The sequence below is a fragment of the Cynocephalus volans genome, chromosome 10 (assembly GCF_027409185.1).
Source record: "Cynocephalus volans isolate mCynVol1 chromosome 10, mCynVol1.pri, whole genome shotgun sequence".
Taxonomy (NCBI): domain Eukaryota; kingdom Metazoa; phylum Chordata; class Mammalia; order Dermoptera; family Cynocephalidae; genus Cynocephalus; species Cynocephalus volans.
Window position 1 is genome coordinate 72,084,039 of NC_084469.1, and position 27,745 is coordinate 72,111,783.

Sequence of the window (27,745 nt, forward strand, 5' to 3'; positions counted from 1 at the left end):
TCCCATCAAAGATGTACAGTTGTCTATTTCTCCTTTCTCTTCTAACAGTATGTGTTCCATGCATTTTGAAGCTTTCTTATTATGTGCACACACATTGAGGTTTTATGCCTTGGCAATGAATTGACCTCTTTATCATTATAAATGTAACATTTTATTCCCAGTAATATTCCTTTTTCTGGTGTCTACTTTTTATATTAACAGAGACGCTCCAGCTTTCTCTTACTTGTGTTTGTGTAATTTACTTTTTTGAAATCTTTATATTTAAGCTATTCAATTGAGTTCTTATAGAAAGCATATAGTTGTTTTTGCTCTGTATCCTGACAACTTACAGTTTCTGCTTTTTAACTGAGTGTTTAGACAATTGTATGTTCAATTTCTTTTTGTTTTCATTTGTGCCATCCGTTCTATTTTTTTCTACTTTCTTACTTTATTTTTGATTAACTATGCATATGCATACACAACACAACACAACACAACACACACATTTAATTTTTTAGCCATCATTGATGTATTAGGTATTTCTCATTGCTTTATTTTTTAGTGGTTGCTCTAAGGCTTATAATACGTTGTATTAATTTACCACAGTTTACATTCAAATATTATACTACTTTCCCTATTATGTACAAACCTTAAAACAGTTTACTTTCATTTTTTGCTTCTGCCAAAGAAGCAAAGAACTATTATATTTGTGTCTTACTTCTCTACCTATGTTAGAAACCTCATAGTATATTGCTATTATTTTTGCTACACAGAGTTCAATGATATTTTAAAGGCAAAAACCTCTTATAATTAACCTTGTAATCATCATCTTTAGTACTTTTCAATTATATATATATATATACACACAAGTTTCAATATGTTATCATTTTCCTTCTCTCTTAAAAAAACTTTAATATTTCTTTTTTTAACTGGGGGATTTATTTTTGTTTATTTTTATTTATTTTATTGAAACATAATTGATTATGCATATTTGTCTTGACTGATGACCAAATCAATGTTATTAGCATGTCCATCATTACAAAACGTAATCATTCCTTGTGTCCATTAATCAATTTTTCCCTAACCCCTGACACCTTCCCTTTTCCCATCTCTAGTAATCACAATTCTGTTTTCTCCTCCTGCAAGTTCAATGTATTATTGCCTTCTTTTCTTTCTTTCTCTTTCTCTCTCTCTCTCTCTCTCTCTCCCACTTAGAAGTGAATACATGCAGTATATCTCTCTCTGTGATTGGCATTGTTTTCATATTTTGTTTTATTTTTATTTTTTGAAACATGATTGATTGTATGTATCTGTGGGGTACAGTGTTAGTATCCAATATCTATGTGCACTGTATGATGCTCAAATCAGGATAATTAGGATATTCAATATGACACAATGCAGTCAATTTTCTGGCCATTTACCAATTTCTCCCTCACTCCCCTCTTTCTCCCCACTTCCCATCTCTGGTGGCCTTAGTTCTTTTCTCTCCTTTTGAAAGTTCAATGAATTTCCTTTCTTTCTTCCTTCCTTCCTTCCTTCCTTCAACTCCCACTTATGAGTGAGGATATGGAATATTTCTCTTTCTGTGCCTGGCTTATTTCACTTCATATAATTTTCTCTAAGTTCATTCATGTTGCTGCAAATAGCAGAAATTCATTCTTTTTCATGTCAGAGTAGTATTCCGTAGTGTATATATACTACATTTTCCTTATCCAGTCATCTGTTGATCAACATTTAGGTTGGTTCCAACTCTTGACTGTTGCAAACACAGCTGTGATAAATATGGGAGAGCAGGTGTCCCTTCAACATGATGATTTCCATTCCTTTGGGTATATACACAGCAGTGAGATTGCTGGATCATATGGTAGATCTATCTATAGTTGTTTGAGGAAGTTTCATACTGTTTTCCATAATGGTTGCACTCATTTACAGTCCCACCAACAGTGTTCCTGTATATACGTAATGTGTATTTTTAACTCTGTTTTAAAGATGTTTTCTTTGTAACTTTCTTTATGTAACTTCATTATATGCCTTAATGGGGTTTTTGTGTGTGTGTTTATCTTACTGAATTTTTTTGAGTTTCTTGCATCTGCAGATTTATCATTATTAACAAATAATTTTCAAGTAATTAACTGTCACTACTCCCCTCCCCTATTTTCTGGAACTCCAATTACACACATTTTAGACTGCTTAATATTGCCCCACATCACTTTTTCTCTGTGTTTCAGTATAGATAAGTTTTATAACTATGTTATCATTCTCACCAGTTTTCTTTTTTTTTTTTTTGCTTTTTGTAGTACCTCATTTGCTATTAATCCATGAAGTGACTTTTTAAAATTTTAGATATTATAATTTTCATCTCTCAAAGTTCCCTTTGGTTGTTTTATTTTTATTTTTGTTCTTATGAAGCTCATGTCTTCGATTAAATTCTTGAGCATATTTAAAATAGCTTTTTTTCCCTCTTTAGATATAGGTCACATTTTACTGTATTTTTCACATTTTGATAGGATGTGGAGCATGGTAATTTTAAATTGTTAGGCATTAGATTTTATTGTTTTATTTATTTAATTTTATTTATTTATTGTTTTATTTACTGTTAGATTTTATTGTTTTATTTTAAAGTATGGCAGACCCTGATCCACAGGCAATTATCTTTGGATCAGTTTGATTCATTAGAGAGTTTTTTGGGTGTAGGACAGATCTAGAGTAACTTCTTCCAGAGCAACTTCAGTCTTGCCACTGAGCCATGATCCCCGGGCATCTCAATGGAATCGATTCCCTGTTTTACTCTGGTTAGAGCAGATGTGAATGTCTGATCCCCTCTGTAATCAGCTTCTAGATCTCGCTAGAATTCAGCTTATAGATCTCTGGTCATTTTTGTCTATCCTCATAAGATTCACCCAACACATGCAAAAAAAAAAAAAATCAAGGAGAACCGTAAGCTGATTTCTGAACTTCTGATTTTGGATAGCTCCCTTCTCTCTGGTACTCTGCTTTATATATTCCAGCTGTCTCAACCTCATTGAACCCCTCTCTCAATGACCTCAACTCAGAAAGGCCGCTGTACTTGCTTTTTGGGTTTCCCTCCGAGCAGCAAAGTCCACAAAGCACTTCGAGAAAGAAAGCTAGAATGACTGCAGGATTCACCCTACGATCTCTTTTCTCAAAGACCATAGTCCTATGAGTCCTACGCTTTTCCATTTTCTAAATGTAGCTGTTTCATACATTTTGTGCTACTTTTTTCTTGTTTATATCAAGAGGGGAAGTTTGGCCTCAGCTACTGCATTGTGACTACAAGATAAAGTTGTACTAGCTTTTTTATATTATTCCGCCAAAGCTAAATTTAGCTCCAAGAGACATTTTTTCAGGACCAGTGTTATGAGGAGGCTGCTCAGAACATAACGAGCACTACTGATCCGCAGGTAACCTCAGTGATCTTATCCGCCTAAAGAGCATACATAAGAAAACTACAGTTGCTCATCCAATTATTTATTTCCACCACAAAAATGAGTGAAGTGATATGGCATCTTATCTCATGGAAAATACTTCTCAGAATAGTTTATGGCTTCTCAATCTGTGGTTTCTTCGAGAAAGGTAAATAAAAACTATCTATGTTGTCTAAAATCCAACAAATTACCTTTTTACACACACACACACAGAAAAATCATAAAAGTTCCTCAGCAATAAAAATATAAAGTATCTCCTTAAATATTCATTATGAATATCAGTATGCATAAAGGTATAGATTCTTGCAGTTAGTAAGCATGGTATAATTGTTAACTATTGTTCTTATTATCATGAAAGATAAAAAAACGAAAACCCATCCAATGAGAGTCCACGATTTTGTGCACAGATAATTTATGGCAAAACCAAAGTTCATCAGTCGCTTAGCTTGGCTGTTCATCCTATGCTGTTCTATTGTAATGTGCAATGTTGTGCTTCATGTGTATAAAAGTCTGCTTAAAGCAGAGGATGTCTACCCAGGAGTAGTAGTCTTCGTTCAACTAATTGACCCTTGGACTTATTTTCAAGTCAATTTCAGGCTTAAAATAGTAATGAATTCTAGTGAAATAACCCAGTAAGAGATGTCAGTCTTTGGCATCAGAAAACTTCGGTGTCAAATCCTATCTCCACCACTTCTTTCCCAATGTTGCCCAGAGAGATTTTTTCTGAGCTTTGGTTTTCTTCATTTGTTACGTGTAACTAATAATAGTGCCTAACTCATACAGTTTTGTGTAATATTAATAAGTTATCAAGCACAGTAGGTGTCCAATAGATATTTGTTAAATAAAAGATCATGTGTAAAAGGCTTACTAATAGCCAATATTCACTGAATTGCTAATGTTGATTGATATTTACACTATTACTTTGAATTAAGAATATTTTAAATGTAGTTTTACAAAGTGGATTTTTCAAAAGGTAGCATTTTAAACTCAAAATAGGAAACTGTAAAGAAATCAGGCCAGCGTTCCACCAGTTGGTCCATAGGTTAGCATCACTTTGGTGTAACTCAGCATTCTGGAACAGAGATACAATCTTGTGCATGCTTTGGAGGTGACCTGTTTCAGAGGCACCAGGACAATAATATTTAGCCGTTGTTATTTTGGATGATTAAATGTACTAGAACCTGACAAGTCGTGTCCTAAATCAAAGTACAACCTCCAAAAGACATTGTTTGGAAGGGCACTAAGTCACTATTATTTTCCTGCCTCCTCTGCATCCCTGAATTATTTCCTCAGAACCATGCTGATTAGTCTCTCTGTGATAGAAACTTTTTTTCTCTCTCTCTTTTTAGATATTTTAATAAAGGCCTCAGTCCAGCCTTATTGATCTAAAGTCACTTTTCAGGTGCCTACACTAGTTGTTGCATGTTCAAAGAGAAATGACCGTAACACACTCTATTTCATAGTCTGACAGAATCATACAAAATTAACTGTTTTAATACTTCATACGACAGAGCTATTCTTGTACAATTCAAAGTGATTCATTTGATTCAGAAAGGTGAGGCCATTATAACTTCTGATCACAACTGGGAATGATGTGAGGAATCCTGATAATGACTTATTTTAAGGAGAAAATAATATTGTATTGGTTGTTACAAGTTTGGAGATAAAACCATGACATTTTACACATGTTGATATATTTACAACTTATGAAGATTGAATTCTATTCTGACATTCAGCACCCAGGCTGTCATCCACTCACCACTGAACTGCAACATGAGAGAGACTGAGAGTCAAGGAGGAACTCAAGTTCAAATGCAGTGGGCCTTGCTTGGTGGTCACACAGATTCTCTCTCCCTTAGGCACTAGTCAATGTTGCTTGTGAAGCAAAAACAACTAGACAATGTATTTATTATTCAAGCTTATCTACAGATTAAATTCTCAAATTGTTTGTGATCAAAATGCCATTATGCATGCCTTTCATCAGAGTCATTATCAAACAATATAAAAAAGTTTCTCTTCTCTTCATAGGCTTAATTGGTTGACTTGAATAAATTATTTAAAGTATTTCAAAGACTTAATTCACAAGATAATGATACTTTACAATTACCTTTACCTTTGACAGTGAAAATTGTTTTGCTCATAGGAAGTCACTAAAGCACTAAGTATCACATCTTGCTCTGCATTTCATCATCCTCATGTGCAAACTTTAAAGCACTTTTAAAAAAATCAATAATAACTTATCAGTGCTAACAGTGCTGTGAAGTGCACTTACCATAAAAATAACTATTTGAGGTAATGTATATGTTAATTAGCTAGATTTCATCGTTTCACGATGTATATGTGCTTTTAAAACATCATATTGTACAAGGTAAATACATACAATTTTTTCTCTCAATAAATAAGCAATCAAATTAATTAATTAATTAATTAATTTTCTGTTTTAGCTTACCATCATAACTCTGATCCTAACACAGTGCCTGGTACGTAGAAGTCACTCTTTAAATATTTGCTAAGGAAAGAATAAATCAGTGTTGAAAAATTGTAACATTTACTGCCTCCACCATCTCTTTTTCTCCCCTGAAATTCTTTCTTACCTTCTACAATACTGTTAATAATTAAAGAGAGGTGAGGAGGAGTTGGAGCAGAAAAAGAAAAAACAGCAACTATCATATCACTTTCAATGATTGCTATTTAGGAAACAATACCGTTTTTTATTTTTTAAGGTGGGGGTTATTACATGGGTTAATCCTGGCATCGGTACATGAACTATATCGCCCAAACTGAGTAAATTTAGATACATATATCAATATATTTTACCAGATATCAATGATGACTTGAAGCAAAAGAGGTCTAATCAGTAAGGACGATGGGGGAGTGATGCCTTTATATCAATAGAATTCAACTTGAAGAAACACTCACGTGCACACACACCCACACCCAGACACACGGAGTCAGTATGTGTTAGTTTAAGGTTATTTCATGAATTTGAATGTATTTGTCTGATGACACGTTTAGACGAAAATGGATTTGCTCATTTTACTTGAAACCATGCAAAAATCCATTGAAAATTCAGAAAAAAGTAGAAACAAAGTGAACACATTTTTTCAGTTAGGGAAGAAAGAAAGTATAGCGGTGTCATACAAATGATTTTGGCTCCCTGACTCAAACAACCTGTGTTCAAGTCCTGTCTTTATCATTTACTGACATTGCACAGCCTACCTTAAGGGATTGTTCTGAAAATTGCAGTTAGTATATAACAATAACAAACTCAGTTGTTGTGGTTTTTTTGTTTTTTGTTTTTTGTTTTTCCCATATTGTACAGACCCTATCGTTGGAGACTTTTCTTCCAGGAAATTTAATTTTCATACCTGTTGCCATTTGTATGTCCCCCTTTGAGAAATGTTTATCCATTCCTTTGCCCATTTTTTAATTGGATTATTTGTCTTTTTACTGTAAAGGTGTTTGAGCTCTTTGTATATTCTGAATTATGAATCCCTTGTCAGATGCATAGTTTGCAAATATTTTCTCCCATTCTGTAGGTTGTCTTTTCACTGTGTTGATTGTTTTCTTTGCTGTGCAGAATCTTTGTACTTTGATATAATCCCTTTTGTTTATTTTTTCTTTTGTTTTCTGTGTTTTGGGGTCTTATTCATAAAGACTGCCCAACCCTATATCCTGGAGTGTTTCCCCTATGTTTTCTTGGAGGAGTTTTAAACTTCCAGTTCTTATATTTATAAGTTTTTAATAGATTTTGAGTTGATTTTAGTATATGGCAAGAGGTACGGATCAAGTTTCATTCTTCTACATACAGACATCCAGTTTTCCCAGCACCATTTTTTGGAGAGGCTCTCCTTTCCTCATTGTATATTCTTGGTGTTCTTGTCCAAGATCAGTTGGCTGTAAATAGGTGCGTTGATTTCTGGCTTCTCTATTCTGTTCCATTGGTCCACGTGTCTGTTTTATGCCAGTACCATGTTGTTTTGAATACTGTATATTTGAAGTTAGGAAGTGAAATGCCTCCGGCTTTCCTTTTTTTGCTCAGGATTGCTTTGGCTATTCAGGGTTTTTTTTGTTCCACATGAATGTTACAATTTTTTTTTTTTTCTGTGAAGAATGTCATTGGTATTTTGATGGGGACTGCGTTGAATCTGTAGATGGCTTTGGGTAGTATGGATGTTTTCACTGAATTGATTCTTCTAAGCCATGAACAAGGAATGTCTTTCCATCTTTTGTTGTCCTCTTTAATTTTTTTCAGCAGTGATTTTAGTTCTCAATGTAGTGATCTTTCACCTCCTTGGTTAGATTTATTTGTAGGTATTTTATTTTATTTTTTGGTGACTATTGTAAATGGGCTTGCTTTTTAAATTTCTTTTTCATGTAGTTTGTTGTTGGAGTATAAAAACACTACTGATTTTTGTATTTTGACTTTGTGCCCTGCAATCTTACTAAATTAGTTTATCAGCTCTAAGAGATTTTTGGTAGAGTCTCTTAGGTTTACTATACATAGATTCATGTCATCTGCAAACAGGGACAATTTGACTTCATCTTTTTGTATTTGAATGCCCTTTATTTCTTTCTCTTGTCTAATTGCTCTGGCAAGTACCTCCAATACTATGTTAAATAGAAGTGGTGGGAGCAGGCATCCTTGTCTTGTTCCTGTTTGTAAAGGAAAAGCTTTCACCTTTTCCCCATTCAGGATGTTATTGACAGTGGGTTTGTTGTATATGGCTTTTACTGTGTTGAGATACCTTCCTTCTATACCTAATTTGTTGACAGTCCTTATCATGAAGGAATGTTGAATTTTGCTGAATGCTTTTGCTGCATCTATTGAGATGATCATATGGTTTTTGTTCTTGATTTTCTTGATGTGGTGTATACATTTATTGATTTGCATATGCTGCACCATCCTTGCATCTCTGGGATGAATCCCATTTGATCATGGTGTATAATCTTTTTGATGTGTTGCCATATGCTGTTTGCTAGTATTTTATTGAGGATTATTGCATCTAAGTTCATCAAGGATATTGACCTGTAGTTTTCTTTTGATGATGTATCCTTGTCTGATTTGGTATATGAAAAAAATCCTCGACATCACTAATCATCAGGGAAATGCAAGTCAAAAACACTTTGAGATATCAACTCACCCCAGTTAGACTAACTATTACAAAAAAGACAGAGAACAAAAAATGCTAATGAAGATGTGGAGAAAGGGGAACCCTTCTGCACTGTTGGTGGGATTATAAATTCGTATGGCCATCATGGAGAACAGTATGGAGGTTCCTCAAACAACTATAGAGAGAACTACCATATGATTCAGTAATCCCACTACTGGGTATATATCCAGAGGATTGGAAATCATGATGTTGAAAGGATGCCTACACTCCCATCTTTATTGCAGTGCTATTTACAATAGCTACACTATGGAACCAATCTAAATTTCTATTGATGGATGACTGGATAAGGAAAATGTGGTATATATACACAATGGAATACTACTCAGCCATAAAATGATATTCTGTCATTTGCAGCAATATGGATGAGCCTGGAGAAAATTATGCTAAGTAAAACAACCCAAGTGCAGAAAGAGAAATAGTGCATGTTCTCACTCATAAGTGAGAGTTGAATCCATAAATAAACAAATAAACAAAGAGAGACAGAGAGAAAGAAAGAAATGAACAACAGTCACAATTATATGTTGTATGTTTAGAAGGAGAGAAAAGAACTGTGGGTACTAGAGATGGAAAAGGGGAAGGAGGAGGAGGAGGAGAAGGAAGGGATTTAATGAGCAATTGGTTAACGGACACAAAGAAGGATTATGTACTGTAATGATAAGTAAGCTAACTATCCTGATCTGGCCATCACACATTGTACACAACTATTGAATGTCAACTTTGTACCCTGCATGTATATATAATAAATTATCCTAACAAACAAACAAACAAATCAATAAATAATTTAATTCTCTTTTAAATTTCAGAGTGTGTGTGTTTGTGTGTGTGTGTGTGTGTGTGTGAAAGAGAGAGAGAGAGAGAGAGAGAGAGAGACCGTGCCATATTTTGCTATTTTCTCAAAGTTTTCTAAAATATGTAGATCATAATTGTATTACCTTTCCTAGATAAAATGTAATTGAAGCATTAAGTAAGCACATTAAGTAATGCCTATTCCTGAAAAAGTTTTGTTTCCCTCTGGCCCAAATATCTAGTTATCAAGCATTTCTCTTGCTATTATAGCTGGGTAAGATGGGAAGCACAGTGTCAGGGGGGCAGGGGGAAGAGTGAGGGAGAAGATTAAAAAAAAACTTCCATCCACTGGATATCTTGATGGTGAGTGCAAGTTTTAAGCATACACATGGAGGTCCTACTAACAAATGTGGCCTTTACAATATTTATTTTGAAACTAACCACTGCAATACATAAAAATCCTAAAAAATCATTTTCTTAAAAAAACATAAGCATTTAAAACAAACATGTCTCTTGCTTCAGTGAAGATTCAATAGCCTAAATGTTATAATTGCTTTTAGGTGCCAAGGAAGTTGAAGAAATAAAAGATAAAATTACAGTGACTGCTTCCTTCATGAAAAGTCATTCTTTTAGTAATTTGGTAAACAAAGAGGCTTATATAATACTGTTCATCTGTGAAAAATACTTTATGACAAAGATGTCTCTGTGATAAGAATTAATTAGGATAGACCATCTGGTTTGAAGAGTTTTTCTCTAAAAGAAAAAGGAAGTAGGGAGTAGAATTGTGGTTTCCAGAGGCTGGGAAGGGGATGGTGGAGCAGGGATAGTGAGAGGCTGGTTAAGGGACACAAAATTACAGCTAGCTAGGAAAAATAGGTTCTAGTGGTGTGCAGTAGTGCTAGGCACCTATAATTAACAATAATCGATTGCATGTTGTCAAATGGCTAGAAGAGAGGAACTTAAATGTTCTCATCAACTGATAAATTTTTATGATGATGAATTTGCCTGATTTGATCACTACACATTGCATACATGTATTTAAATATAACTCCGTACCCCATAAATATGTATAATCAGTTACATTTCAATTTAAAAAATGAATTCCCATGTTATTTCTCATGATAATCTTGCTAGATACTCATAAATGTTTAGCATGAGGTCTAGCATGGAGCAGGTGTTCAATTAATGGTAGCCATATAATAGAAGCAAGTTCTTAGAAGATCCTTTTGAAGAAAAATTAGTCATGTTCCTGGATTTCAGTAATAAATACTTCATGAAATAAGCTTTTTTTGTGAGAAGGACAAGATTAGATGGAGAGACACACATACACATTCAGACAAACATACACATGCTATCTAATTTCAGTGTACAATATCCATAACTTCATTAATGCTATTCTTTTAATTCTATTATGTATAGGATTTTGATGCTTATGATACTATTAAGAAAAAGCAAATTTAATACCTACCATGGTTAATCTTATATGTCAACTTAATTGTCAACAGGTTGTCCAGATTAAATGTTATTTTGGGGTATGTCTATGACAATCTTTCAGGATAAGATTAGCATTTGAATGTGTGACCTCAGTAGACTGCTTTGGCTCCTCTCTGTTGGTGAAGAAGATGTGAATATGGATACTTCCAGCAGCCACACTTCCATCCTTGCAGAAAAAGCTAACCAGAGTATGGATCCACCCCAGGGAAAAACACGGCTGGAAGAAGAGGGAGCAACTTGGTGGCTTAAGTCCCTTCTTCCAGGGCTCCTGACACCGTCCTGTTCCCTTTCCAGTCCCTGTGATCAAGTGATTCTAACAAATTAATCTCATCTGCAGAATCTATTCTGACTTTGCTTTCTCTCCTGGAAGCCTGAGTCCTTACTGGTACAGAATATCTTCCTTGAATTAAAGCCTGCTAAATTCTGTCACAAGGTCTATTAAATAAACATACCTACCCCTTTCAAAATTCTTTTTACTAATTCCCTCTAACATATTAATTTATGGGGAGACTAGACTATTTTTAAAATAACTTTGATTTTGCTCCAATTTATAATTTTAAAAAATCCGTCACAAAGTTCTATATTTTAATGCAACTTTTTGTTACTAAAAATCATGATTTATTTACATCATGCTTGAGAATTACATTCAAACTATATAGCTTTTCTGTTTATTTTGTTTTCCTCCACCTGAAGTGCTCTACTTTCTTTCCCTCCACCCACACTCTGACACTCAGAACCGACTTTCGAAACACATAGAATGTAGACGTGTAAATGCCACTTCCTCCATGCAGTCTTCCTAGAATTCTTCTTCTCAAGGCTGGAACTTATCATTCTTCTAAACTTCTCATGATATTTCATCATATAAAGTGACGAGTACTTTAAAGTTTATATAGACATTTATACACATGACTCTTCCTTCCTAGGAAACTGCAAGATTTGAGAATATGAATATAAATTTGAGTCACTGTTAACTTCCGTAATTACAATATGGTCAGTTAATTATCCATGCAGAATAGCTTTATAACTTATAAATTAACTATTTTTAATGTGCCTTGACTTTTTTCTAAATATATACTGACTACTCTTTTGTTGTTTTTTTCTGGGTTTTGTTTTTGTTGTTGTACCTGATTCTGGATCAGAGAAAGAATCTTTTTGTAACTTGAAGGTAAAAACTATACTCCTGTTTTTAAGGATGAATCTACTATTCTACTCTTCTTTCTTTCTCTCCTCTGTCACTACCCTTCCCTATCTCAGCTGTCCCCAAATTCCCCCAGCTGTCCCCAAATTCCCCCAGTTGTCTCCAAACTGTTCATTATCCCTGTTTCCAGGTTGTTTGAAAGGCATTTGACAACTTTTGAATAAATGGCTAGGGGATGTTTTTGCTCCTGAACATGTTAAATAGCTTCATTGTCAAAGTCGTTATTTTATTATTAACTGATTAAATCACAGCATCCTGGACATCCTGCTGTCTCTAATTACCTATATGAAGCCATTTCAGAAAGTTCCTAGAAAAATAGAAGCAAACAATAATATGAATCTTTCCACGAACTTTTTGAAGTACCTTCAAATTTCTTACAATGTTTTTGTATAGTTGCCAAGCTTTTTCTTCAGCAGTTCAACAGTCCTTGGGTTTCCATGATTGAACAGTGTGGTTTTGACAATTCATGTACATCCCTGAAAACAATGGCATGTGATGGTCTGTCATTTTTCTGGCACTTAAGTTTGAAATGTGCACATTGTGATGCTGAAGTTCAGAGAGAGTTCCTTGCTGAGCACTTGGATTTCATGTCTCCACCTGGTTTTTCTGTGATGTGATTTACTGTACAAGTTCAATCTTGCTCAAAATGCTTGTTTACTATTCCAGAAATTCTCATTTAAAGTAAGGATTTTAGTGTTCCATTCCTCTCTGTAAAGAGCAGTTATTGGAATTTAGAAGACCAGCTTCTTGTATATTGAAAGAAAACAAATGCTGAAGTCAAGAAGAGCTAGGTTCATATTTTAGTTCTTGTCACAGTGGGAAAAGTACTTACCCTCTCTTATCTTGTGTCTCAACATATAAAGCACATCAGAGGTTAGCAGAGAGAATTAAATGAGAAAATAAATGCATATTAACTTTCTGGTTAATGGTAGATCCTTAATAACTGGTGAGAATAATTATTAAATTTTATTTTAATGCTTTGGCCAACCATTGTATTTTTCTTTATTTTTAAAAAAAATTTTAGATCCTTTGGTCTTTGATTCTTAATTGTTAGCATGGTTATTAGTTGACCTTTTCCAATAGAGCAACATAGTATCAGTCATTATGAACAATGTCTAACCTGGTGGTTTTCTCTTTCCTGAAATGACTACATTGCCTGCTGGGAGTCTTTAATTGGATTTCAATTGATTAGTACCCTTTTTGAAATGTGGGTATAGAATAGAAAACTCAGTTCAAAAACTAAACATGAATTTATCGCTGTTTAATATCTAATTTTTAAAATATGTATATTTTCATAAAAACATTATAATGTTTAAAATCTTGAGAAAAAAGACCCTTTATTCTTTATCTGTGTTCTTCTCTGACTTTGTAAGAACTGAAGAATCTACTCTTTAAAAGCAAAGCAGGCCCTCTAGTTGTCTGAAGAGATTTTGCTACATAGAAATCATTTTTCATTTTATCCTTTTGCTCCCAAATAAATTCTATTCTATGACATTCATATGTACAGTCTAACCACTCTTTTGGGAAAAAAGGAATCAACCTTAAAAGAAAGGAAAAATATTCTGAAGCGCAGAGAATCATCTTTTGGAGATTTATTTGGATTTTATATTACACAGTAGTTAGCCCAGATTCGACATTGAAGCTCATTTGTTGATTTGTAATGTTGCCAGGTTACGTTTCCTAAAATTTATGGCCACCAACTCTTCCTTTGATCAGTTCTATTACCAAGGAGGATTAGGCTATGCAAAGTAAAATGATAGAGGATGCTAAGTAAAATATCAATTGTGAGGTTGACCCATCAAATATTATAACATTTGCATGTGAAATTATGGACAAGACCTTGAAAATGGGATGTTAGTATGGTTCCCATCATCTTTTTAGTACTATTATTATTATTTCTCTCTCTTCTTCTAGTGTATAAAAATCGCCTGCTGACTACTCTCCTTGCCTCTAGCTTTGACCTAGTTATTATATGAGCATCACGCATAGGACATCTAGCAAGTACCCTCTGAAAAGCAACTCTATGTCATTCTTCTGTTTTTGTTTTTGAGTTATTTGTTTTCTTTTCTTTTCTTTTTTTCTAATACTGTTTACTGCTTTGTGATTTCCAATAGGAGACAGGCTGTTCCTCCACATGATCTGCAATATTTCTCCATTTCCTTGTCCCTGCTTACATATCCAGCTTTCTCGCTTCATCTCCGGTCACTTCATTATTGGTCTAAAAATGTAAATGTCAGAGCTCCAGAATTCTCCTGCTACTCACTCTGCCTGGAACGTTACTCCCTCTATGTCACTCTTCCTCCTTTTGCATCCTAACTCCTACTGTTATATTATAAATCATTTCATGCCTCTCTTCTTGCAAACAGCCTTCTCTGAATTCCCCCTCATGGACCGAGTATGTATCATCAAAGTATGACATAACTTAGAAACCTTAAGGCTGTGCTAGATATTGTATATTTGTCTATTTCTCGCCCCTCTGGACTATATGCTTCTTGAAAAAGAAGATTGTTTTACATTTAAGTTGGTTGCACCCAGAGTAATGTTTATCCCATAATAGTCATTTAGTAAATGTTTGCTTAAGGATTGTGAAGAGTAGGAAAATTATTTACATTCAAAGATCTGCTTTCAAGTCCTATTAATTCTGCCTGATAAATGGGCTGCTAAAGTATTACTGCTGCCTCTTGACTGGATGACTGACATGGCCATCTAATGAGCCTTCCCATTACTCTCCACTTGTCTGCAGCCCATTTTAGTTTCACTGTAGACAAATTTTCTAAAATCACAGGGAAAATGGTATTAATTGATCAAGGTTTTCTAGGCTGGGCTGGAGATGCCAATGATCAGGTTCAGATATTCTGAACGAAATGAGAAGATAAAGCACTTATTCCTTACTTGACTTTCACGATATCCCGTGATATTTTCCCAGCCCCCCTTAATCCAGCCTCCCAGATTCACTTATGTGCTTTTATTTGAATTTTCCCTTGATCTGCAATATCTCTCTACAACTCTGTTCCTTTACTTATTCTGTTTTTGTCCCAGTCATGTCCTACTTCCTAATTTTCAAGGTTTTGTTCAATGTCTCATCATCTTTGAAACCTTATCTGATTTATCTCTCCAGCAATATTGAAGTCTCTTTTCTCTTTGACTCAAACTGTATTCTGTACATATGTGATAACACATTTTAACATAACTAATAATGTGCATTTTGTTTCTCCTTTTATATACTGGAAAATACCTAAAGAAAGGAAATCTATTTCTTGTAGTATGGTGTAGTACGAAAAGCATACTCTTTGAAGTCAGATTTAAGTAGCAAAAGTGACTCTAAATTGTGTTTCCTTTAGCTACTTTATATTACATTTAATTATTACTATTATTATTATGTATCAATTTTTCACTGCTATTAGTGAGCATGATGTTGACTATGAAACAGAAATTTTAAGTGGGGGCACCAATATTTGTGCAGCTAGAAAAGTTATATTTCATTTGACAGTATAGAGAAGCATAAACTTAGAGTATGTCTGATGGTGCCCAGGTAGGGTGACACAAGTTTATCAGCAATCTTGTCTTAATGGATAAAATAACTATTTCTGAATATTAAATTGGATTTCAAAATACAACATTTCAAACTCAAAGAAATAAACTCAAGAAACTTTGTCTTGAATATTAATTTTGAGGATATGTTTGGATCTTTCTGCCCCAAATTTTACATCATAGACCTGAACACTAAAGAATTATAGTCAAACCAGAAACACTTTTATAGTTCAAATGCAGTTTGATTTTTCCATCAAAATGCTATAACCTTTTTGAATAAAATTGTGATATGGAGTTGGGCTGAAATATTACTATTGAAATATAGCTATGGAAACAAATTCCTTTTTCCTTTAAATACATGCACATTGGGTATGTGGAGGAGAGCCAAGAAAGAAAACATAATATTTGGGAGTATCATGCCTTGTGAAAGTTAACAAGATATAGACCATTCATGCAACATACAACATTTTCTTTTTTTTTCCCCCATCAAGCTTAAGAAAAATCACTTGTCAACCTGGATCCCAAGTTTTTTCCAATATCTGGCATTAGGAGTATTCAATAAATCTTTCCATTTTTTTATTTGCAATTTAGATGCAGTTTTTACAGACAAACTGTAAATAATTAGGCAACTCAAGTCTCAAGAATAATAGTAAGGAAATACTTCAATATGTTTATTCTATGCATAAGAGGACTGAATCTAAAATCAGAGGGCATTCTTCAATTAAAGGCAAATCATGTTAACAAATATTTATAAAGCACCTACTAGCTACCAGGCACTGGATGCACAGCAATGAACAATGTAGATGTATCAGTGGCCCTCATGGTGTTTACAGTCTATATTGCTAAACTTTGGCCACAATAAAGCTGAGTAACAAATAACCATCAAATCTCAAAAGCATATGACAGTCAACATTTTATTTATTTATTTATTTACATTTTATTTTAACGTCTCAATATACACTGTAGTTGATTTTCTTGTCCCTTTACCCATCCCTCTTTCCCCCTCCCTCTCTCCCCTCCCCCCCACTACATCATATATGACATTTATTTAGCACACATATTTGGGGGTCGACTGGAAGTTGGCTAATCTATGCAAGTCTCAGTTAAGTGACGACATTGCTGGTCTTTGATGGGCTCTCTTACACATCTCAATTGACCAGTCATCAAGTCTGCCAAATCTTTCTTCTGCCTGCTCAAATCTGCTGTTGAGTTCCTCTAGTGATGTTTTCATTTCAATGATTGTATTTCTTGACTCCATAGTTTCTTTTTTTTTTTTTATAACTTCTGTCTCTTTACTGATGTTAGCTATTTGATGAGACATTGTTTTCATACTTTCCTTTAGTTCTTTAGATATGATTTCTTTTAATGCTTTGGACATATGTAAAATAGTTGATTTAAATTTTTTCTCTAGTAAGATCTACATCTCAGCTTCCTCGAGGGCAGTTTCCCTTGACTGCTTCTTTTACTGTGTATGGGTCATAATAGCTTGATTTTGACAAGCCTTGTGATTTTTTTTGAAAACTGGACATTTTAAATAATATAATGCAACAACCATGGAAATAAGATTCTGACTCTTCTTAGAGAATTTCATTGTTGTTGCTTGTTTTTGTTTCTTTGTTTTATAACTTTTATGAAGTAATAGCTTTTGTCTGTGTGTGTGTGGCCAATAAAGTCTCTGATAGTTAGATCTGTGGTTTTTATTTATTGGACAGATTTCCTTAAATGCTTGGAGCCAATAAGTTTCAAGTCTCTGCTGAGGGGCTCTGTATGCGTGTTAAAACCTTCCTTTGATATTCAGCCAGGCAGTTTACAACTGCATACTTACCTTTAATTCTTGTTTATGCACAGTCTCAAGATGAGCTATAAGTGAGAGGTTAGGGCCTTCTCAGGTCTTTCCTGGGCATAAGCACAGTCTTGAATATGCACAAGGACTTCTAGATTCCCCAGAATCCTCATATGTCAGAGCTTTGCAAAGCTCCCTGTGGACATATTCTACAGTTTTTGCTTTTAAGTTTTTTGGTCAGCACATTGTTTTCCCCAGCTGACATGTACCACCTTAGGCAGTCATAATGTTAAACAATTGCCTCTGAAGTTTTTCAACAAATGTTCCCATGGAAAAAGGTGTTTGCACAGGAAAAGCTCTGAACCAGGTCAAATAAAGACTACATCATGAATGGGGTCATCCAAGGAACTGCCAGCCTGGTCAAGTAAGGACAATTCTCTGGGATTGGGATCTTAAAATAACTGCACCCCAGTATGCCCTCCAGTGGCTGCCAGGTTGCTGGTTTTGCTGTGATTGTGGGCTGTTGGGTTTTAAAGCTACTGTGAAGCAGGGGAGGGAGTGATGGAAACAAGACAAGTAAGAGAGCCACAAAGTTCACTGTCCTTACCAAAGTTCAGTGATTTTTTTAACAAATGCTCCCAAAATGCTACAAACATTTGATTAATTTCCAGAGGACTGAACGTGTTGATTCTGAAGATTTCTTGCAGTATCCCCATTGCTTTTATAGAAGAGAGCACAGGAATTTTGGAGTCCTTACTCCACCACTTTTGCTAAAATCCTCTCTCACATACCTAGGAGCCAACTGGAGGTCACCTGATTTAGGTTGTGCTGTCTGTCCTTTATCCTCCTCCTGTGATTAGCAGGCTTGCCTGGGCATGTTCATCTCAGTGATGGCAGAGGTAAGAAGAAACATGAAAGCCTTTTCATATCCTAGACTTAGAATCGACACAATGTTAGGTACCAAAAATTTACACTGCAGGGAGGATCAATACAGAGAAGTATAGTGACTGGACTTTCTACTGCCACAAAACGTCATAGATGACACAAACATTAAATAAGTAGCTCACTTGAGATGAGTGTTATGAACGAGGGAGTATATGAGCTACTGAGGGTAACTGCATAGAGGATCACCTCTACAGGGTTACAGAGTGAGCAGACCAGGAAACAGTTACCTGAGAATACAGTCTCATGCCGTTAATTGTACCCAGTCTAGATTGCGAAGAAAGCATTGTACTATATTGATTTTAGGGTGGACAAAAGCAACAACATTTTAAGCTTAGAAAACCAAGAGTCTCAAACATTTCTTCTGGTTTTTGTAATTTTATCCTCTAAAATTAGTGATTCTGTAAGTTTTTTTTTATCAGCATACCCCTAGTGATATTTTGCTACTTAAGGGGAATGGTATGATGAGAAAAGCCCTGGACCTGAGGGATCAAATCCCAAATTAAACATTCTTGGACAAGCTCTTTCACTTCCTGATGAACTTCATTTTCTCAGTCATAAAGTGAAGATTGGGGTTGCTGTGAAGCTCAAGCAATTTACTGTATGTGCAAGAGCTTTATAAATTCTTAAAGCATTATGTAAATACAAAAGATTCTTACTATGCTATAAACCTGAATGTGATATTGTCCTGCTGGCTTTATTGGCTGGTAAATGCTGTGTCTTGACTATATGTAAGGAGAAACAGGAAAAGATTTTACCAACAGCTTTTAGCACCATCACCACCAAGTTCAAAACCTTAGTGTGGACATATTGCTATAATGTCATGAAGAGTAACAGGATTGCAGAGATGTGAAGGTAGTCCTTTTAAATGCAGTAATTTTCAAGGATATGCTGATGATGAATACGGGGCAAGAGGCTATAGCAATTTGCTTCTGGATTATTGTATAACCTGAGCACAGTAGCTCTAATTTATTAATACTGTTACATTATTACTATTTTCTATCTTCAAAATAATTATGATGATGAATAATAAATATTAAAATACTATATGTGCAATTACTATTTATAAATATTATGTATGCTTATAATGTATAAAAACTATTATATTTACACTTTTATTGTATAGTTTTAGACTACTAAAATTGATGTGATGCTATAATTACTGTTTGTATTCACATTTTGTAATTATAATAATAATAATGAATCATTATTAGCATTTATGAAATACTATATAAGGGTACTACAAAAAGTTCATGAAAAAGTAAAATTAAAAGATAATATAAATTTTTCCATGAACTTTTTGAAGTATCCTCACAACTGCCAAGTCCTTTACTAACATAGATGATCCTTATAACGACCTAGTTAGGCATAAATCATTATCTGCAATTTACAAATTTAAAAAAACAATGGAGACTTAAGAAGGTTAAGGAGCACATATTGTAAGGGACCGAGCTAAAACTTGAATCAGGTTGTCTGTCTACTAGGCCTATACTTTTAAAACACCAAGACAAATCTTTTTTTCTCTCTCTGGTTAAAGTATTTTAACCAAACACCCTTGAAATAATCTAACATTTATTTTAACAGAATATTATTTCAGTAGTTAACATTTGAAGCTCATTGCTATAATTTAAGGGACATTTTGACATATGGCTCTGGGGAAATACTGATACAGTGAAATAAAATCAAATGAGAATAGAGTTGAATATTCCTGATGATATTTCCACTAAAGCTCTCTATTAGTTGGTAAAGAATTTCTCAAAGTATCTCTGACCCTGCTCAGTGTTCTTCAGATAGCACAGAAAAAAGAGCACCTCCCTTCCCTGAGACATTTAGCCAAATACATAGACCCAATACTCTGCAGATTTGGGTCAGACCTTTAATAATATGTTAATATTGTCATATGCATTTACAGAGAGTCACATTTAATGATTAGTCAAAGTTTACTGAGAGAGGATGCTAAGGGAAATCTGAGAAAAGGAAACAAAGAAATGCATATACTGAAATGTTGATTTCTCAGAGATTAGTTTTGTCACATAGTGAATTTTCTCATTTTCTTCTTACTGCATGCGCGCACACACACACACACACACACACACACACACACACACACACACACACACACACACACACAGATGCCTATCCCTATAACATGTTTGGAACAAATTAACCTTTAAATAGCTCTTTTGGACTTAGGACTCTCCCCTGACTATTTTTTTATTTGCAGTAAAAACACATAACATAAAACTTATCATCTTGACCATTTTTGAATGTACAGTTCAGTAATGTTAAATGCATTCACATTGTTGCCAGAACGTTTTTTTCTTACGAAACTAAAACTCTGTACCCATTACACAACAATTTTTCATTTCCGCCTCCCCTAGCCTCTCTCTGGTAACCCCCATTCTATTTTCTGTTTCTATGAATTTGACTACTTTAGATATTTCATATAAGTGGAATCATACAGTATTTTTATTTTTGTGACTGACTGGTTCATTTGCTATATCTTCAAAACATGTGACAGAATTTCCTTCATTTTTAAGGTTGAATAATATCCCATTACACACACACACACACACACACACACATTTTGTTTATCCATTCATCTGTCAAGGGACATTTGGGTTGCCTCCAGCTCTTGACTATTGTAAATAATTCTGCTATGAACATGGATGGGCAAATATCTCTTTGAAGACCCTGCTTTTAGTTATTTTGAACATATACTCAGAAGTGGGATTGCTGGATTATATGATAGTTCCATTTTGAATTTTTTGAGGAATTGACATAGTGTTTTCCATAGTAGTCACACCACCATATAATCTTACCAATAGTGCCACATGAGCTCCAATTTTTCCATGTCTTCATCAGCAAAGTGTTATTTTATGGGTTTTTATTTTAAATATGTATAGTAACCATCCTAATGGTGTGGTGTAATATCTTTTGTTGGTTTTGATTTGCATTTCATAATGATTAGTGACATTGAGCATCTTTTTAAATGCTTGTTGGTCATTTGCATATCGACTTTGGAAATATATGTCTAAGGTCCTTTGCCCATTTTTAAACTGGGTTATTTGTTTTTTGTTGTTATTGAGCTGTAAGTGTTCTTTATATATTCTATATATCAATTTCTTATCAGATATATGATTTACAGATATTTCTTTCATTTCATATGTTGCCTTTTCATTTTGTTGATTGTAGCCTTAACATACAGTAGTTACAATTAAGTTTGAAATAGTCCCATTTGTCTGTTTTTGCTCTTGTTGCTTGTTCTTTTAGTGTCGTATTCCAGAAATCGTTGCCAATCTCAGTGTCATGAAGATTTCCCCATATGTTTACTTCTAGAGGTTTTATGGTTTCAGGTCTTACGTTTGAGTCTTTAATGTGTTTTGAGTTGATTTTTGTGTATGTTTGTAAGATGTGTCCAATTAATTTCTTTTTGCATGCAGATATTCCAGTTTTTCCAACATCATTTGTCAAAGAGATTGTCTTTCTTCAGTGAGTGTTCTTAGCACCCTTATTGAAGATCATTTGATCATATAATCAAGAGTTTTTCTAAGCCCTTTATTCTATTCCATTAGTCTAAATGACTTTCTGTATGCCAGTTTTGATAACTGTAGCTTTGCAATATGTTTTGAAATCAGGAAGTCTGGTATATCTACACAATGGAATTCTACTCTGCTATAAAAAAGAATGAAATACTACTATTTGCAGCAATATGGATGGACTTAGAAAAAATTATATTAAGTGAAATAAGTCAGGCATAGAGAGAGAAATACCACACATGCTCTCACTTATTTGTGGGAGCTAAAAATAAATAAATAAGTACACAAACAAACAGGGGGTCAGAGAAGAAGGCACAAAAATCACAATTCCTTAAACTTGTTAAGACAAGTGAACAGATACGATGTGATTGGTGGGAGGGGGAGAGGGAGATGGGAGGGTGGAATCGGTAAAGGGACATGAAAATCAACTACATTGCATAGTCATAAAAAAAATAATAATAAAAAATAAAAATAAATAAACTAGCAATGGCACAAACAAAAACAAACAAACAAACGAAAAATTAAGTCTTCCAGTCCATGAACCCAGGACCTGATTTTTTAAAATTACAAGTATTCTATTAAAAGTGTACATCCCATGGCAATTTGTTTTGGTCATAATCTCATTGTCAAGTCTCTGGGAAAACATTATAACACAGTCAAAATATGAAATATTACTCAAGTTTAAATTACATTGCCTCTTTTTGCATTATTTTTCTATTGGTAGCTGGAAACACCAGTAATTAACAAAGCCAGAGACCTGATAATCATTCTAAATGACTCTGGGAACTTCTTTATTTCCAACAACTCATTGTTCAATAGCTCTGTTGACATCAATTTACAAATGTATCTCAAATCTGCTTAATTTTTCATCACAGCTAATAAAATTAGTTTAATATTTTTATCTTCCAGTTGATTTTGGTATATAGTGAGGGGTGTAGGTCTAGTTTCACTCTTCTGCATATGGATATCCAATCATCCCAGCACCACTTATTAAAGAGGTAGTCTTTTCCCCAATCTATGTTTTTGTGCCTTTGTCAAATATCAATTAGCTATAAGTCTGTGGGTTGATTTCTGGGTTCTCTATTTTGTTCCACTGGTCAGAGTGTCTGTTTTTTGCCAGTGACATGCTGTTTTGGTTACTATAGCTTTGTAGTATAATTGCAATAGCCAAGATATGGAACCAACCTGAATGTCCATTCATAGATGACAAGATAAGGAAAATATGGTATATATACACCACGTAATACTACTTTGCCATTAAAAAGAATGAAATTCTGCCATTCATACCAACATGGGTGAGATTGGAGAAAATTGTTAAGTGAAATAAGCCAGGCACAGAGGGAAAAGTACTGCATGTCCTCACTCAGAAGTGAGAGCTAAGAGAGAAAGAAGGAAGGAAAGAAAGACCACAGTGGCATGTTGGACTTGCAGAGGGAGAGAGCATATGTAGGGTTGCAGAGTGCAGTGGGGTCAGGGGGAGGGAGAATGAGGTCAGGGTTTAATTGGGTGAGGGACACAGGGAATAATAACAATTTGTGGTAATGGGTATGCTGATAGTAATGATCTGGCCATAACATCTTGAGCACAAGTGGTGATGGTCAGCTTTGTACTCCATGAATATGCATAACAAACAAAAAATAATATTCCATTGTTTCAATACTGGTCACAACCAGTAGTAGAAACATTTGAGACCAGTCTCTCCATCCTCTAGTATTGGAGTCTATTTAAAAATATTACCTGGTGATCCACCAAATAGAAGATAAATTTAGAACTCTTGACCTGAAAGATCCTTTATAATCTGGCCCTTTCCTATTTATTAAGTAACTTCTTCCAGTCTCCCCCTACCCTATGCTTTTGTCATATACAATTATTTACAATTTCTTGATATTTCAGATTTTCTGACATCTCACCATCTTTGCACCCGATATATCTCTTCCCTTAAATGCTCATTCTCTTCCTATATTCCCCTGACAATTTTCTGATTATTGTTGAGTCTCAGATTTAATATCTATTCAAAGGTAATACTGGGGCTCTTATACCATCTTTTCCACATTCTAGCCTAGAAGTAGTGAAAGTTTCTTTAGATATTACTTTCCCAACCTCTGGACTCATTGAGTTGAGGGGAAAAAAACACAAGCACACTTTCCGACATCCATTGTCTATGACAGTATGACCTGACAGAGAGAAGACACACAAAGATAGATTTAAATCTTGTTGTGTTCCAGCAAGAGGTTACTCCAGGAAGAGTACATACTCTATATTTGGAAAAAGAGCTGAGTGACCCCAAGCCAAATGGGTTGCTCCCTTTCAAGCTAATTAAGTTCATCTGTAAATGTTGCCCAATACTCTACCAATTTAAAATTATTCAAGTTGCTGTGGGTTTCCATAGCCAAGTTTATACCCATCATAATTTCATACATAGTAAGAAACTAAAAAAGAATTTTATTATTTCTCCTAGGTACTCTAATTATATAAAATATTTGCTATGCACAATGTACATAAATAGGTTTTATTCCTATTTATCAAAAAGAATATTTATCAAGTGAAATTAACAAGAATTCTGGCTTATAAACTTCAGTGTTCATCTTGAGTTTATTTCATTTGAATGAGCATCCCTAAGTCTGTTGAACTCTCAGTGGTCTGATCAAGCCCTTACTAAGCTGGATTTGGGGAGTGGATCTTGGGGTACCAATCAAGGTAAATTCTGTTCTAGGCTGGGCCTAATTGTGTGGTCAGTTGGAATTGAGCCATGAGGCACAATTCTTGCCTTTCCATCCTAAACCAGCTGTTGGAATCTACTCCATCTAGATGCCTATAATAAAATCTAAACTTCAGCAGTTTGAACTTCAATTAATTATCCTATTGTCTTTATAGGATAAAATATTAGGATAGACAAAATATTTCTCTTTGATATATGTATATATACGCATCATATAGTATGTGTAATATATGTTACATGTTGTATAGTTTCATTCTGTTACTGACTTTCAAGATTGACTCAGCCTCAAGTCGCTAAGGTTTTCTTTAGTAAGGAAATATAGAACGTATCTTTGACCAGTGGTCAAAACCATCTCTGACAAATGGTCAAAATCATCTTTGTCCAAGGGCTTCCAGGACTGTCTCTGATTCCGTTCTGCTTCCCATTTTCTTCTGTCTCGTGTCATTTGTTTTACTTGCAACATCCAACAATATATGTATTGCAAGGATATTTCAGTCTCTTCAACGGCAGTCATTCAATGTTTATAAATTTAAGTAGAAGGATTTCAATTCCATTTTTATCATTCTCACTCAGCCTGCTGCAAACTGGTTACCACAAATATCCATGCTGAGCTGACTTCCCTGTGCCTTGTCTAGAAAACGTCTGCTGCAATTTCCCCTCCTACCTGTGCTTCAGTTCACACTGTTCTAAGAACCCTCTGACGTTGAAGTGGCTGCTGTAGATTCTGACTGGAACAAGAATGACTTCCAAGTTGTATGTGACCTAAAAAAGGCTCCCCCACTGAACCGAAGATATTGGCTTTTATGTTTCCTCCTGTATTGCAATATCAAACATACTTTTTGACTGTAGCACCCTGGGGCTTTGTTGTGTGACCGTTTCATGCTCTCTTCCTTGTAGCATACTCATTCTAGAGTGCTGTTTAAATAATTCTTTGGTTAATAAATGCCCAACCAAATGGATGTTTGGATGAATTATTCGAGACATGAGCTTGCAACATTTGCTAATACTTGTATGTTCCTTTGCGGTTTATTTAGCTTAACAGTAATTGATTTTATACTCTTTCAGATTTAAAATGACCCCCATCCTGTTTTTTTAAATTACAAATGATGGGAAAGTGTAAAATCATCTTCAAATAAGATATGCCAATCACCATACAATAATTATAAGTAGAAATTCATACAAAAATGATAAATATCTGAATTTAATGAATCCTAGAAAAATGGATCACCAAAGATATCAAAGATTAATCTCCAGTGATTTGGTGTTGAAATAGCTGAAAATAATATTACCACTGACTGTGCTATATATATAATGTCCTTAGTGAAAAGCTCCTCAGGACTGATGTAATTGAACACAAAATTGATACAGGGAATCATGACCCTACATCTTAAACACCATACTGGGCCTCTCCCACCCGGAAGAAGGTTATTAATTAATTTCAGTTGGAAAATGTCTTCCAGTCTGTAATTAACAACATGTGCACCTACCACACTGTAATCCTCCACTGTGGTGAGGATGTAGAAGGTGATTAGTGAAGGCAAATCACAAACACGCCTCTTGGTTGTTACTTCTTCCATCTCAAACTCTCTCACCCTCCCACCCCATCTCATTTTCCTTGTCAAGTTTTAAATGGCATTTTTTAATCAATTAAAGTATAAAATACTTATTTTCATCATTTACTTAAAAAGATATTTCTACTGTCGGTTTGTATCTCTCATTGTAAAGTAAACCTCAGAGTGAACTCCATTCTGGTTTCCTAATACAAGGAGTGCTTAAAATGCATATTTCGTGTACTCTGTCATCTTTCATTTAAAACTTTTTTTAACTTGTGAAAAGTTTGAGAAGTGATATTTATAAATACAAAGTAAAGATGCAATGTGCTAGTTTTCTTCAAGATTTTGGTCTAACATCTCTGAAATGCATACAGCTCAATAAAATAATCAAGTAAGTGGAAAAATCAGCAAAGTGTGGTATGTATGAAATAGCATGAGATTGGCATTAAACTGAAACTTTTAACTTCGGATTTTAACTTTTAACTTCTGCCACTTCTTAGCAGTGTGCCTTTGGACACATCCTAGCTTCTCTGTAATTTTCTTACCTTATCCATAAAAAGGAGACACAGAATGCTAAAGATATTGCCAGCATATAATTATAGATATATTTAAATGTCTGTTAAATATAGATATGTATAAATGGATATTTAGCCAAAGTGTTCACACATATGGCAGATAAACATACAAAAACATGTTCAATATCATGAACCATTAGGGAAATGCAAATTAAAACTGCAATGAGATACCACTATATAACAATTAGAATAGTTGGAATAAAAAAATAGTGACAATAGCAAATGCTGGAAATGATGCAGATAAATTGGAGCTCTCATTCATTGCTGATGGAAATTTTAAATGATACAACCACTCTGAAACATGGTTTGGCTTAAAAAAAAAACAAACTAAATATACACTTAATATACTACCAATAATTGCAGTTATGAGCATTTATACAGAGAAATGAAAACCCTGTCAACACAAAAACATGTGCATGCATGTTTTTCTGTAATAGCAAAAAATTGGAAGCAGACCACATATCCTTCAATGGGTGAATGTTAAACAACGTGTAGTATATCTATGCCATGTAACACTGCTCAACAATAAAAAGGAATAAACCACCAATATACACACAAATATGGACAGTTATCAATGAAGTTATGCTGAATAAAGATATCCAATATCAAAAGATTGTATAGTATATAATTCCATACAGTAGTCTTGAAATTACAAAATTATAGAAATAGAGACCAGATTAGTGGCTTTGTACTATGAGGAATCTTTCTGTTGATGGAACAGTATTTTTAGCATGGTGGTGGTTACATAAATCTACATGTGTTCAAACTGCGTAGAAACAGATACACACATACACACACACACACACACACACACACACACACACCCATACACAAACAAAATATGAATAAGCTCTGTGGATTGCACCATTGTCAAATTTCTGACTTTGGTTTTATACTACAGTATTGTAAAATGTTACCACTAAGGGAAATTGGATAAAGAGAATAGGAAAACTGCCTGTACCATTCCAACTTCCTGTGAATATATACCAATTTTTTTAAAAGTTAAAAAATATAGATATTTAAAGA